We start from the raw sequence: 13,509 nt of genomic DNA on the forward strand, positions 1-13,509 counted from the left end.
GTTCTCCTTAGGTGTGAGTGTGCGCGTGAATGGTTGTTTGTCATGTGTGTCTCGGTGTTGCCATGCTATGGACAGGCGACCGGTCCGAGGGGTACCCCACCTCTCGCACAGCTGACAAGTGGAGATAGGCACAAGCACCCCACGAGACCCCACTTGGGATAAGCGTGACGTAAAATGGATGAATGGATGGTATTTATTACACCAACAGTATTTGAACAGCCTTACCGGGCAGGCGGGGGGAGGCATACCGTCACTGGGTCGGGTTTGGTCGCTCTGTCCCCAGCTGGCTCGGTTCGAATGTCCAGTTAACGGCCCAGCAGCCTTAGCGACAGTATAATACTTCCAGCTTGCGGTTGTGATGGCCTTACATTCAGAACAGCCCCTCATTTCAGTGAAAGAAGTTTAGCAAATCTTGCTAAAGAGCAAATGAACAGCTGAGCATCAAACTTTGCAGGGATCTTCTGATAAACAAAAATAATCCATGCCTGGCGAGTCTTCGGATCCTTAGGAAGACTGTTAAAATGTCTTCACAGTCAGTATGTGTATGGATGTCAATTTCGTGGTGTGACAAAAGTAAAGGCCAGAACCAAATGAAGCAACATCCCTGAATTGACCTCAATTCGGTGCTTAATTGGAATTAGCCCGTTTTATGGTGGAAGTTTAGAATTGTGAGATCCATTTCACCCACTGAACTATCGTTATTTATCTATGACAATGTAAACTCTGTTTTGTATTCTATGACCCCTTTAAGCTTTCATATATTCTTTATCAAATCCTGCTTTTGTCTCTTAATGCAGTTGTTGAAATCAAATTTGTTTAAAACCTTTTCATAATTTTCAAACTGACAATATGTATAATGTATTTCAAGAAGCATTTGGCATTGACATTCTTTTAATTACTCAGGTCTGAGGAAGATAACTATATTTATTCATTTTTTTAGACTCTAGTGGCTTTTGTTTAGCACGCACAAATGGGATTGAGAGGATAGAGGAAGGATTGCAGCAAAAATAAATTGGTCTGGGACACCTGCCTCGCAGACTAAGGCCTCCATACTTGGGTCACTTGCCTCAACCCCTGCTACAGCACCAAGCCCCAGTTTTTTGTCTTTATTTGATATGCTTAGTTGTCTGGGTTAAGATGTGAGAGCCGACAAATTGTCAGGAAACAAAGACTTCCATCCATGGTTCTCAAACTGTGGTTTTTGTACCACTGACACTGCCTGTGATTGTTTTAGTACTATCAACAATTCATTAACAATGCTAAAATCAAGCTAAGTTACCTTTTTCCTTCCCCTTCGGAAACTCAATTTCCTTTCAGGGATTAATAAGGTCTAATTAAATTGAATTGAATTGAATATCATTTGAAGTTAAGCCACCATGCTAACCAGAGTTGAAATGGAAAATATTTTCAGAATGAAAGATGTTTCTGGTTTTAACTTCTGGATTTCCAAAACAACACAGATATTGCAGCTTTGAGCACTGATCGACACAGATACTGACGTATTAAGATATCACCAAACATCATACATACCTTTATTACTCATTTTGTGATGTGGAATGTAAGAAAAGGCTTAATTAAGTGATATTATACAAATGGATGACAACAGTCGACAACGGGTACGAGAACAACTGACCCATTTCTTATAAACCTATTGGGTCACAGGACCTTTAAAAGGAAATAGAAAGAGGAAGAGTGTTTCTATCTTTCTTACATTGGAGATATTAAATGCAAGTCCATACATTTTTGGTAATATTGAACTGATTTCCAACAGAAAAGGAAGCAACAGCTGTTGTTTCTTTTCTCATGTTTAGGATTTAATGTTTAATTAACTGTCTAAATAAAACATATCTGTTAGGCATTCAAGATTGTAACATATAGCTCTAATATAAACATAAAATGAAAAGCTACCGTTCTGGCAAAGCAGTATAAAAGTAATGAAATAATTTGATGTGAAAACTTGTAAACTTTCCCTCAATCTATCGTCAATGCTGTCTTCATGAAGGAATTTTTTAGTGGCATTTCCCAGCAGGTCTGTTTGCCCTTCTCCTTTCTGTTAAATCCCTCCTTTTCTCATCACTCCTAGGCAGACAAGACAGTTCGGGAAAAAAGTTATCCTCACCTTGGTCTGCTTTATTTTGTATACTGTACATCTTAATTAATATAAAGATAAAAATAACAAAGCTGTGAAGAAGGCAGGTGGGCAGACAGTATTGGATCAGTGACTTCAACAATCTGGCAGAATGTCAAGGAAAAGCCAGAGAAGATTTATTGCTTACTGTTAAGTTAGATAAAGATTCATTGGGTTGGGTAGATTGTCAGGGATATACCACATCTGCAGGTACCCAGAAGGGGAGAAGTAGATAAATAACAAAATGCACTTAAAGAGAAAGGAGGAGAAGAATAGAGAAGATAAACCCAGCTGTAGGATGGAGTCACGACAGCTTTGATTGAAATGCACAAAGAATTCGGCTTGGCCCTCCATAACTTTCACTATTATCAAACTAAATAAAGAGCAACAAATCTGCACTTCTTCTAACTCTTAATTACTTTGAAGATTATAAGTTATCACACCAGCATATTTATATGAATGCCAACAACAGAAAAACATTGTAATAACACTTTATAAAAACAAAACATAATTTCATGAACAGGTTTACTTTTTGTACATTAATGTTGCCCTTCAGGGGCTTTGTGAAGGCAAACCTGTGTTTTGCATAGTCCAATATTGTGTCACTAACCAAAATAAAAATGTACCATTTTAATAATGCAGATGCTATTGGGCAGCTTTACATCTTTTAATATATAAAAACTATTTATTTTCTGAGAATTTGTTTATTTAAGAGAAACTATGCAAATTAACAAACACTTTGGAAAAGTTCTATGTATTTTATTATCTTCCATGTGAATCCCAGATTACTCATCCTTCTTTGCCTTTTCTGAAAAGTGCTTTAAATCAGTCCTACCTGTCTTTATCCATGCTGGGTCAGATCCTGACATTTGAAAAAGGAGGCAGGGAAAGCAGAATAAAGCGTTAGTCTCGCTGCATGCAGCTAGCAGAGCCTTGTAGCTAAACCAGTTCCTGGAAAAAGACAGAGTTGTACAGTCTTCATGTGTCCTTTGGACTGCTGATTAATTTTCGATGTTCGGCTGATCAGGTCGGCTGATCAAAAGCTTTCACCTCCAGATTCTCTTGTTTGCTTCTCTCCCGCAACTAAGCTCTCAATCACCCGCACAACTGTGACCACAGTTCCTGTCAACTCAAGGTGCACCATAGCTGTGCCATGAGCTCTCCTAATGAAAATGGTGCTTTACTCATCACTAAAGATTAAAACTTTTTCTTGCACATCTAAAAAATATCTATCAATATATTTTGAAATGTTTGATTTAATTTTAATTTGTTTGTTTTTTAACAAAACAAGAACAAAACAAGAAGTTGTGGGGCATCCTAGTGCCCTCTATTGGCCAGCACCCACTGCCTGTCATTCATACTAGAGTAACTATAGTAAGTTAACTTTTTGGCACAGGGTGGTGTGCCAACATTTTTCCATGGTGATGTCAAGATTTACTATCAGATATAGTATTTTAAACACTTTATATCAATTACACTTCTAAAGCAATGACAACCAGGTATTACTGTAGATGGCAATTTGTTTTTTTAAAGAGGGCCAGGTTAGTTTGGCTAGCGTATTGCTCTTTGTCTCCCCATGGCTCTATATTCATACATACTACATGCATATGACTATATATATATATATATATATATATATATATATATATGATTAGAAATTAAATGAAATTCCTTGAAGAGCACTGGTAAGGAGAATTTCTACACCTTCTGAATGGTGTCTGAGGACATAAAAAGAGAGGGACAGGCAGGGATAAAGTCAGCCACTGCAGCAGTGATGTAATGGCACAGCCCCCCCCCCCCCTCACTCCTCAGCTAGACCCTTTATGTCTGTTTCCTTCCTTGCTTCTGTCTTTATCTAATTTCTCATATGCATTGTTTAAAACCTTTTTGTCTCTCTTTATTTATGTTGAACATATTATAAGTTGCTGTAGATCAAGATGTACCCCAGATTTCTGTAGTAGCTCAGGTATTTCAGAAATAGTGAACATTAGATAGAGGCTTTATAATTTAGATAACATTTTGCCCATTAAGAATTTAGATGCTTCTAGATAGTTTAGACTAATCATGTTTACTGTCAGGGTTTGATGTATATATTATAGTCCATAATCATACCTAACAATTTCAGCTTATTTACTCAATCCACCACTACCCCATCGATTTTCATGCCCAGTAAATTTTCTTTGATCATTTACAATCAACATAAACTTATATTTTTGTCAAAGCAGATGTCTAGCTTTTTGATCTTTGGTTTAATATCATCCAAGAGCTGCTGCAAGCGCTTTCCTTTATAGGATATTTGTATCATCTCCAAACGAAAATAAATAAAAACTCAATGTATGTAATTTTATGTAATTTTATGTAATTTTATGCAAATTATGTCATTTGTATAGAGAATAACCAGTATCGGATTATTTGGACACAGAGTTTGCGACGCAGCCGGAGGGTTGTTGGTTTAAGCCCCGGCACCAGCTTTTGGTGTCATGTTGTCCTTGAGCAAGACACTTCATCCACATTTACTACTGATGTTGGTCAGAAGGCCTGGTGGCACCAGTGTACAGCTGCCTTGCTTCCATCAGTGAGTCCCAGGGAAGCTGTGGCTACATTGTAGTTTGCCACCATCAGTGTGTGAGTGTGTGTGGATGTGAACTGGAGCAATATGTGACAACAGACCTAAATGAAAGTCCCAGCAAAAAAGATCAAAAGGGTTATCAGTACGGCAGCGGGTAAACCCAGTCCAAAGATAATTACCTTAAATTGGTATTGAACTTTATAGTAATCCTTCCTATAAGTACTCACAGCTTGTAGGGTTAGACTAGTAAATAATCTAAGAAAAAATCGATACGCTATGCCACTACAGATTGTTCATAGTCCCTTTACGATTGTGAATGTGGCTGCAGTTCAACCAAACATGCATGTCTTTTTACTGCAATTCCATACCGCCAGATGTGTCGGCCATAATTTTCAAATTTTATATTTATTAACATGTACCTCCCAGCATAACCACATGACTTACACATGAACTATTCTACATGAAGTACATTTACAATGTTACTGAATAATCTAAACCGTATTTCACAGTCATCAAAAGATCAGCACAAAATTCACCTCTCTGGGTTCATTCACAAAACATGAGGTGAGGTGGTTGTGCTTTCACAGCAAGCAGAGAGCTTGATCACTAGAAAGAGAGGCAGACACACACTCACACACACCTGTGCTTCTTTCACAGGCTACATTAAATGTGGGCTGACAGGTGACTGCAAGATGTGCAGTCTCAGGAGACACAACAAAGCACTTTCTCTGTGCATGAGAGATTAATCAGTGTGTGTGTTTGCAGGATCCAATCAGTTTGTGTTGGTGTGTGCATTTGAGTTTGTTGGAAGTAGATGGTTGCATAAGAGAAATACAGCACAGACACTTAGGGTATAAAACATGCAGAAATCCATAACTTTGCTACTTGGACAGTGTTAAAAACATGCAGTGGAAGAAAATGGATAAAGGTGTAAACAATATGTGATGCTTATGGAATTTCAATTTGGGCTGTAGGGTTTGTATTGAAGAAAATGTTATTTCAAACCATAGACTTACAGTATCATAATCTAATATTATCTGAAATTGTTGGTCTTGTCTTGTAAAGATGCATTTTGTTTGAAAAAAATAGTTTAAATACATCTTATCACAATAAAAAAAAAAGAAGACAAAACATTTTTTTTCTAGTTTAGTTGAAGGATGTTTTGCAAGGTTTAGTAACAGAGAACAAGAATGGGCAATAATTTATCACATAATTTTATTACATTTATTGCAGCATGATAAAAGTGAAAATAACATATATTAAGACTATAGGGTCATTCACAGCAATTTAGAAAATCACTTTAAAGTTTTAAATATTCTGAGTAGTGAACATCCAACCTGTTTTTGCTTTCTCAAAGAGACAAAATGTAGACTCTTACACCTGAAAATTACTAAGTTACGCTTTTCACTACATTCTTTTATTCACTTTGTCCATAAAAGGTACCTCAAATTGTGTTAACACAACAAACTGTATAGGTAACCATTATGGAACAGATCTGCATTGATGAAGAATTTGTTTTTAGTTTTGTTAGCAAAGAAGAATAAACATTACAAACACAACTATAATCATTAAACATTAGAGCTTATAAACAGAAAAAACAGACTTTCTTTCATTCTGAAGAAGTCTCTTCTGTATTGTTGTGATGCAGGATGTTAACACATGTTTATTTTGTTGACAGTTCTACTTCATTATGTACAGACGAAGATGCTATATTATTATTCAGAAAGATAGGGTTAGTAGTAGAGGATATTAGAACAACTGTCTGAAGGAGTCATAATGTTGAAGACTGAGAATTTCAGAAAACATTTCTGAGAACTACAAAATAAAAGATAACAAAAGCATGACTTAAAAAGTTTAATATGAAACACATTATATTTAGGAAATAATTTTAAATAGATTTTGTCCATGCTGTTGCTTCTTTTGCACATCATGATGTTGTTTGGACTTGATCCTATTGTGCTTTAAAGTAAAAGTATTAACTAAGTGAATTCAGGACAGTGTTCACATTCAAGCAATAAATAACATGGGCTTTATTTATGGAACTTTTTCTTTTTGACAATTCTGAAAGCTTATAACACAGTCAAAGGCTTTAGAGACTTTATTAGATCTGCTGCTGATTTTTTTTCTTGTAAATAACTGAAGATGCGCCAATCCAATTTTTTGTTATCTGATACTGATACCTGGGCTGAGCATATTGGCCAGTATCCTATACCAGTCTGATTCAACTGTTGAATGAATGAACCATATATCTTGCAATGTAAGTGACGGTTTTAGCCTTGACATAAATATTGTTATTAACTATTAGTGAATCAGTAGCAAAAATAAATAAACAACAGTTTCTTATAAAGGGCACTGGATTGGATCTCTGATATTTGATCCAGCTAATTTGTAAATATCAGAGTCGATACCCGCTGCAGGTATCGGATCGGTGCTTTTCTATGAGTAATGTAGACTTTTGGACTATATTTGAACAAATGATCTTTCGCATCAATCGATGTTTAAGGATTTGATATGTCCTGGATGTCTTTGATAATCTTCACCATCATATATCTGTTCTTAGTTCTCCTGTTTCTGGCAGAAAATATTGATTGATTGATTGTTTCTGATAGTTTCTGTATTTCTGATAAAGCCCTTTAACAAATATGGCATCTTGAATTTGATAGAAAATAAAGGTAGTGGGGGATAGAAGACGTATTATAAGTTCCCTTTAGCATGTTGTTTCCTGGTTAATACATGTGTGGGAAGCAACTGCATGTTTACCACAGGCCTTTCCAAGGTCCCTATCTGATGTATGACTCACATGTGGCCCTCAAATACTACAGAGCTAAAGCAATGAAAAACAACATTTATTTTTTTCCTCTTAGGGTTTTTGTTTCTGAGCTGCAGCCTGGGACTGATTATTGTCACTGTGTGGAGAACTCAGGATTCTTCATAAGAAAATAGTGGTGGTTCTTGGTGGTGGTACCAGTCGTGGTTCATACCAGATTTATAATCATCTAACTAATAGTATTTAAATAATTTAATTCGATTGTTTTATCAATGTTATTACTTTTTGACATTGTTGGATAGGTAACCCATGGTTTTAATAATCCACATGTGATAGATCAGCCAGAGGATGGAAAAAAATATTTCAATTATTTAAAAAATGGCTTTTAAATCTCAACTTAAGAAAGTATTTTATTCTAATATAGAAGATCCATTAAATTGATATTGATTAAAATGATAATCAGTTTACATAGAGGCCTTTTTGATAGAAGACAAATGTCATCCAGAAAAAGAAATCCAGTTGACCTCAACGTAATCACTAAAAGGTGGCAAAGCTGTAAAGTCATTTAGAAGTTGCAACACAATATTTTGTTTTTCATAACAAAACAGCCGATGCTGAGCAAAAACACGTTATTTAAAACATTGAAAAAAATGTCTTGTGTCTGTTTGCTTTGACTCCAAAAAGAAAAAAAAACAAACTGTTTTTTTTCATTGCTGGTCATATCATTGTCATAAGATTCACTGACACTACTTCACGTTTTCTTAATGTAATGTATCCCCAAATGAGATATGGATTTTGTGCATGTGTTCCAACAGATTGAAGAAATTTCTATTAAACTAATTCTGTAACAGGACAGAAAATGTTTACTGATGCAAAACATCTTTAAAACTTTACAGTGGGTCTTCATAAGCTTATTGCGGAAATTTTAGCAGATTAAAAAAATAAAGCATCAAATTTCATCCACTGTCATTCCTTTTTCTACAATGTTTAATCTTTTGAGTTTCCTTTACAATTGTTCTCTTTTTTCCTTCAAGAATTCGTAAACATTTGTGAGACTTTTATAAAACAGAATGAATTTTTCATAAACATTTTACGGTGTTATGACATTAAACTTTTTCTGTCAGAATCTTGTTAAACATTTACATGCATTTTAAAGTTTGCATAGATATACATCTACTGAATTCTACCACTTCATTCAAATTTTTGATATTTATTTCATTAGTTTAAACATATTAATCTAAAAAAGAGGCTGCAGTGTTCATTTTTTTCAGACTTAAGTATAAAGCTTCTTTTCACAGTTTTAAATGAACTCTATTACCATCCAGTGTGTCTGACCATATCTTTCCTTTCATTTATCCTCCAAAACACCATTTTATTCAGTGAGATATTAGAGCATTAAGAGATATTCTCTAATATGGGTGAAAAAGGCTCTTAGCAACACTGACTCACTCAGTTACCCTCATCAGAATGCAAAGTCTATGCTAATAAAGATTTTTCATTTAATACATATATCACTTAGGTACTGATACCTCTGAATATCAGCAAAAAGAGTGGATACATTTCTCTTATGAGTCTCTAAGTTATATGTTTTTTTAAGGAAATGTTTGGAGATTAAAATAGTAGAAGAAGAGGGGAGATTCATTTTTATGTTGCCCAAAAGCTATATTCCAGAAGATGTAACAGAGTTAATGGACGGTGGTGTCAAAAGTACACACATTTGTTACTTAAGTAGAAGTACAGATACTGCAGTTTAAAAATACTTTGGTAAAAGTTGAAGTATCAACTTGACCTCTTTACTCAAGTAAAAGTGAAAAAGTTTGTGCTCCAAAAATTACTTGAAGTATAGAAGTATAAAGTAACCTTTAAAAAAAACAGCCAAATGCCACTTTATGAATTGAAAGCTCAATTTTTCGACTATTTCGAAAAATTCTTTGAGATAGGGCCAAGGATGAGGGAGGTCTTGTTAGTCTCTGTCTCCATCTCCCGATACGCTCTCGCCTGTGTCCGACCTTTCAGACATTTCAACGTCTTTTTCTGAATCCTACATTGTAGCATGGCATAGACAATTCACGTTTGCACTTTGAAGAACACCGGCTTGCTTTTGATGATTTCCTTTAGCTAACCAATTAGTGTTTGCCTTATATGACTCATCCAATTACACAAATTTTCACTAGATGTGGATGGCGCCAATGATCTGCATTGGATGGCGCACATGACATGAAATAAATATTTATAAATATTAAACCGAACCCAAGATTAACGAGTAACATTTGATTTAAAAATGTAACAGAAAGTAAAGATATTGTGTGAAAATGTAATCAGTAGAAGTCAGAAGTAGGAAGAAAAATAAGTAATGGAGTAAAGTATAAATACCTAAAAAGTTTACTTAAGTACAGTAACGAAGTATTTGTTCTTCGTTACTTGACACCTTTGTTAATGGAAAGCAGAAGGGTTGCAATGGTATACTTGACTATATCAGCAACTTCATTGTATACAGATGTTCTGAAGATGAGGCAATTCATTGACCCCTGATATTGCTAACTTTATTTATGACATTTTACAATCTGTTTGGCTTTTACATAATCCTCATGTATTTCTCTGAAGGCTTGGTACCACTTGTTGAAATTGCTAATGGTAAATTAGATGTTGTGGTAACTAATAGGTTTTTCTCAACAAGTTGTTTTATATGTTGATACCTGTAGGCACAGAGGAATGTTGAATGTCGTTCTACCCTACATCATATCTAGAGAAGCTTTTGGCTGAACACCCTGTTGTTGTAATGAGGATGGTCAATATTATCCATTATGTTCAATTTTCGAAGATATTTTTATGCTCCAGATGTTATGCTATCTTTTTTATCTCTCCTCTTACCACATTATATGTGTCTAATTATATCTAATTATAATTAACAACATACTTACTTGGTGATATTAACTCACATATGTGAAATTGCTGCCCTTTTTGCTGAAAAAATAAATAGCTTAAACTGACATTGCTCATCTTTGACCACCGATCTTATATGGATTTTATATGAAAATAGAATACACACTTTTCCCTGTTTTAGTTGTGTGTTTTTTCTAGGTTTTTGGACCCTAGATAAAATATAGCAAAAATTGTGAGATTATTCCATTTAAGTATTTAGTTGCTTAAATTTCAATCTGTAGCATAACAAAAAAATCCAGAAGTAACATTTAAATAATGTCTTTGGTATGTAATACTAAAGAATACCCTCTTTATTAATTATGTAATCAGAAAATAAGGTTTACAATTTGTATGGTACACACAAATACATATTTTAAATTGACCTGACTGATTGACCTGATTTTAAACTGACCTCAATTTTTTTTTTTTTATATATTTTTCTAATTACAAAGAAAATATTTTGTTTAAATGTGGGTTTGTATAGTTTGATTTAAAGAAAGTGAAACTAAGATCATATGTGGTAAAACATACAATACTCATGCATCCTGGACATTCTAGTGAAATTAAAATGAGGAGCCTATAAGCCACTAATGGAACAGTTCATAGTAAAATATCAAAAACATCATTGAAGTTTTTTTTTTATTAAGTTGGTCAATTTGTTTGTTGCTAAATATCTCCAAAATAAAAAAGTCCACTTCACACATAAACTAAAAAAAAAAAAAAAAAAATAGAAACCACAATACACGATCCTTCCTTCATAAATTAGAGCATGCTGAAGCATTGTTTATGTATTATGATCACAATGAGTCACGCAGAGGCTGTCAAAGGGATTAGGAGAAAATGGACAAATCTCCCACACAGGAGCAAGATCCACACATTGAAAGAGACAAAAAAACAACAACATAAAATGCTCTATTGATGGATTTGGCTTTGATAACTGCAATATAAAGTAGACATAGAACAAATAAGCTTTTCAAGCAATGATCAGGTTTATCTGAACTCCTTAATTCAAGTTAAATACACAAAATCCACACACATGCATTTGGATCATAGAGAAGGTTTAGTGTTAAATATAACCAGAGTTTCAAACTCTCTCCCTATCTGTAAACACATTTACTCTCCAAACAAACAATGAAAGCATGTGGGAGAATATTTTACTTCTTGGTATAGATTAAATTATATTTATTAATTATCTCACTTTTATATGCAGATTTATTGCTTATTTATTTACCACATAAATAAAAATGAAAATTTACCTTAGAAGCTATATGGAAGGCTATTGTACATTTAAGCAGTTTGTTTCCTGGACGTGGCCACCTGTGAGCTGGTTGAAAAGTTTGTATCTCTGCTTCTATCTCCTTGAACCCCAGTCGGCCTTTGCAGATGGCCGCTCACACTGAGCCTGGTTCTGTTGGAGGTTTCTTCCTGTTCAAAGGGAGTATTTCCTCTCCACTGTCTCTGCAAGCATCCTTAGTGTGAGGGATTGCCTTCGAATCAATGAGTCGAAGTAATCAACTGGTTTTCCTTAGATAGGAAACTTTGACTGTATGATCTGGTTGAATTGTCAATGTAATGTGCCTTGAGATGACATGTGTTGTGAATTGGTGCTATATAAATAAACTGAATTGAACTATTGGTATTTAAGTGTGATTCAAGCTCTTATGTAGTCTAACTTGATAAAACATTATTTATCTATATGTAACGCATGAAAACCAAATTAAATTTCCTGTATTTTGAAACACTATTTAGCAATAAAGCTTCTTCTGACTGACTGCTGATGCTTTTAAAGACTTTATTTTGTGAACCTCACCAACCGAGCTGTTTGTTTTATGCATGTTAGTGCTAACCTTATTACAACCTTTCTCTTTTTAAAGAATTTTATTAAATGAAATACATACATACATATAAATAAATACATACCTTAACATAGATATGTTTAAGTTTGCTTAAAATGACACAGAATCGTTGTTGCAAAGGAGCTAAAGAGGGGGTAATGGAACATGAAGTCACCTACGAATATTTTTGTCTCTCTTTTTTTTTTTTTCTATCTGCTATCTGCTCGAGGCACTTGGTAAAACCACCAGGATATTGTTGGCATTTCAAATTGTCTTTTTTTTTTTAGGTTTTGAGGTATGCATATAAAAAAAACACAATGATTGTAACAATAAGCAATTAAATGATGAGAGCAAGTTCTGTTTTAAAATATAAACAGATCAGTCCTGGAGGAATTGCACTGGGATTTGTTTTTATTACCTGCTATATTAAAATATATTAAGGTGATTATTTTTGCAACTCTGCAAAAATCAATGCTCTTTACAAGATTTAAATCAGACGACCCGACCCAGGCTTCGACTCCAGATGTTTTTTTCTGACTTTTTGACTTTTGAAAATTTGCTAGCAGATTAACTGAGAATAATATTACAAATAAAATAAAATAAATAAATATCTTCCCAGATAAAGAAAACTGAAGACTCTAAAGAGTTTTACAATAAAGTATCTGAAAATCACTTTACTTTTATTGTCAGTTTTTATCTCATGTAACCATAGGTTTAATCTAACTGGTACCATATTTAAGCTGCAAAACACAGGTCTTTTTTGCTGATCTGCTGCTGCACACATTTTACTGTGAAAGAAGCTGTTAAACATAAACACACTCATGAATCAGTGCATTTGCTAATAGCGATTTATGTTAGCTGTTCCTTAATAATTATGATAACAAATATTTCACCAATTTAACTTTTTAGTTAATAACTTCTGATCATTTCTAAACACAAACTTATTTCTTACCATCCCTACTTGCTTGCTTTCAAATACTGCATCCTTATGAGGGTACTTCCTGTTGAAAGTATCAAAATAAAATAGTTTCCAGATCTCCTTTCAGAAGCTCTAAAGGCTCTCTCTCTCACCTGCTCTCAACTGAGTGCCTCATTCATTATGTTAGAATGTACAGACTTTTAATAATTCGATATAACATAAAAGGTTTTGAATATATATATAAAACATAGTTACAGCACATTATTTTTTAAGTACTATTTTGTAGAGAACGGGAACAAATCTACAGATGTTTAGCAGATATTAACAAAGCCACTGCGATATTTATATGTATAATTTAATTCAAATAAT

At 34.1% G+C, this 13,509-nt stretch overlaps 1 protein-coding gene across 1 annotated transcript in view; it reads left to right on the top strand.

The window, feature by feature from the left end:
• The window catches only part of map2 (microtubule associated protein 2), a 103,086-nt gene that overhangs the window by 28,730 nt on the left and 60,847 nt on the right, over positions 1–13,509 (top strand). The gene's annotated exons all lie outside the window — the stretch shown is intronic.

The sequence above is a fragment of the Cyprinodon variegatus genome, unplaced genomic scaffold (assembly GCF_000732505.1).
Source record: "Cyprinodon variegatus isolate N-32 unplaced genomic scaffold, C_variegatus-1.0 Scaffold204, whole genome shotgun sequence".
In the NCBI taxonomy this organism is placed as follows: domain Eukaryota; kingdom Metazoa; phylum Chordata; class Actinopteri; order Cyprinodontiformes; family Cyprinodontidae; genus Cyprinodon; species Cyprinodon variegatus.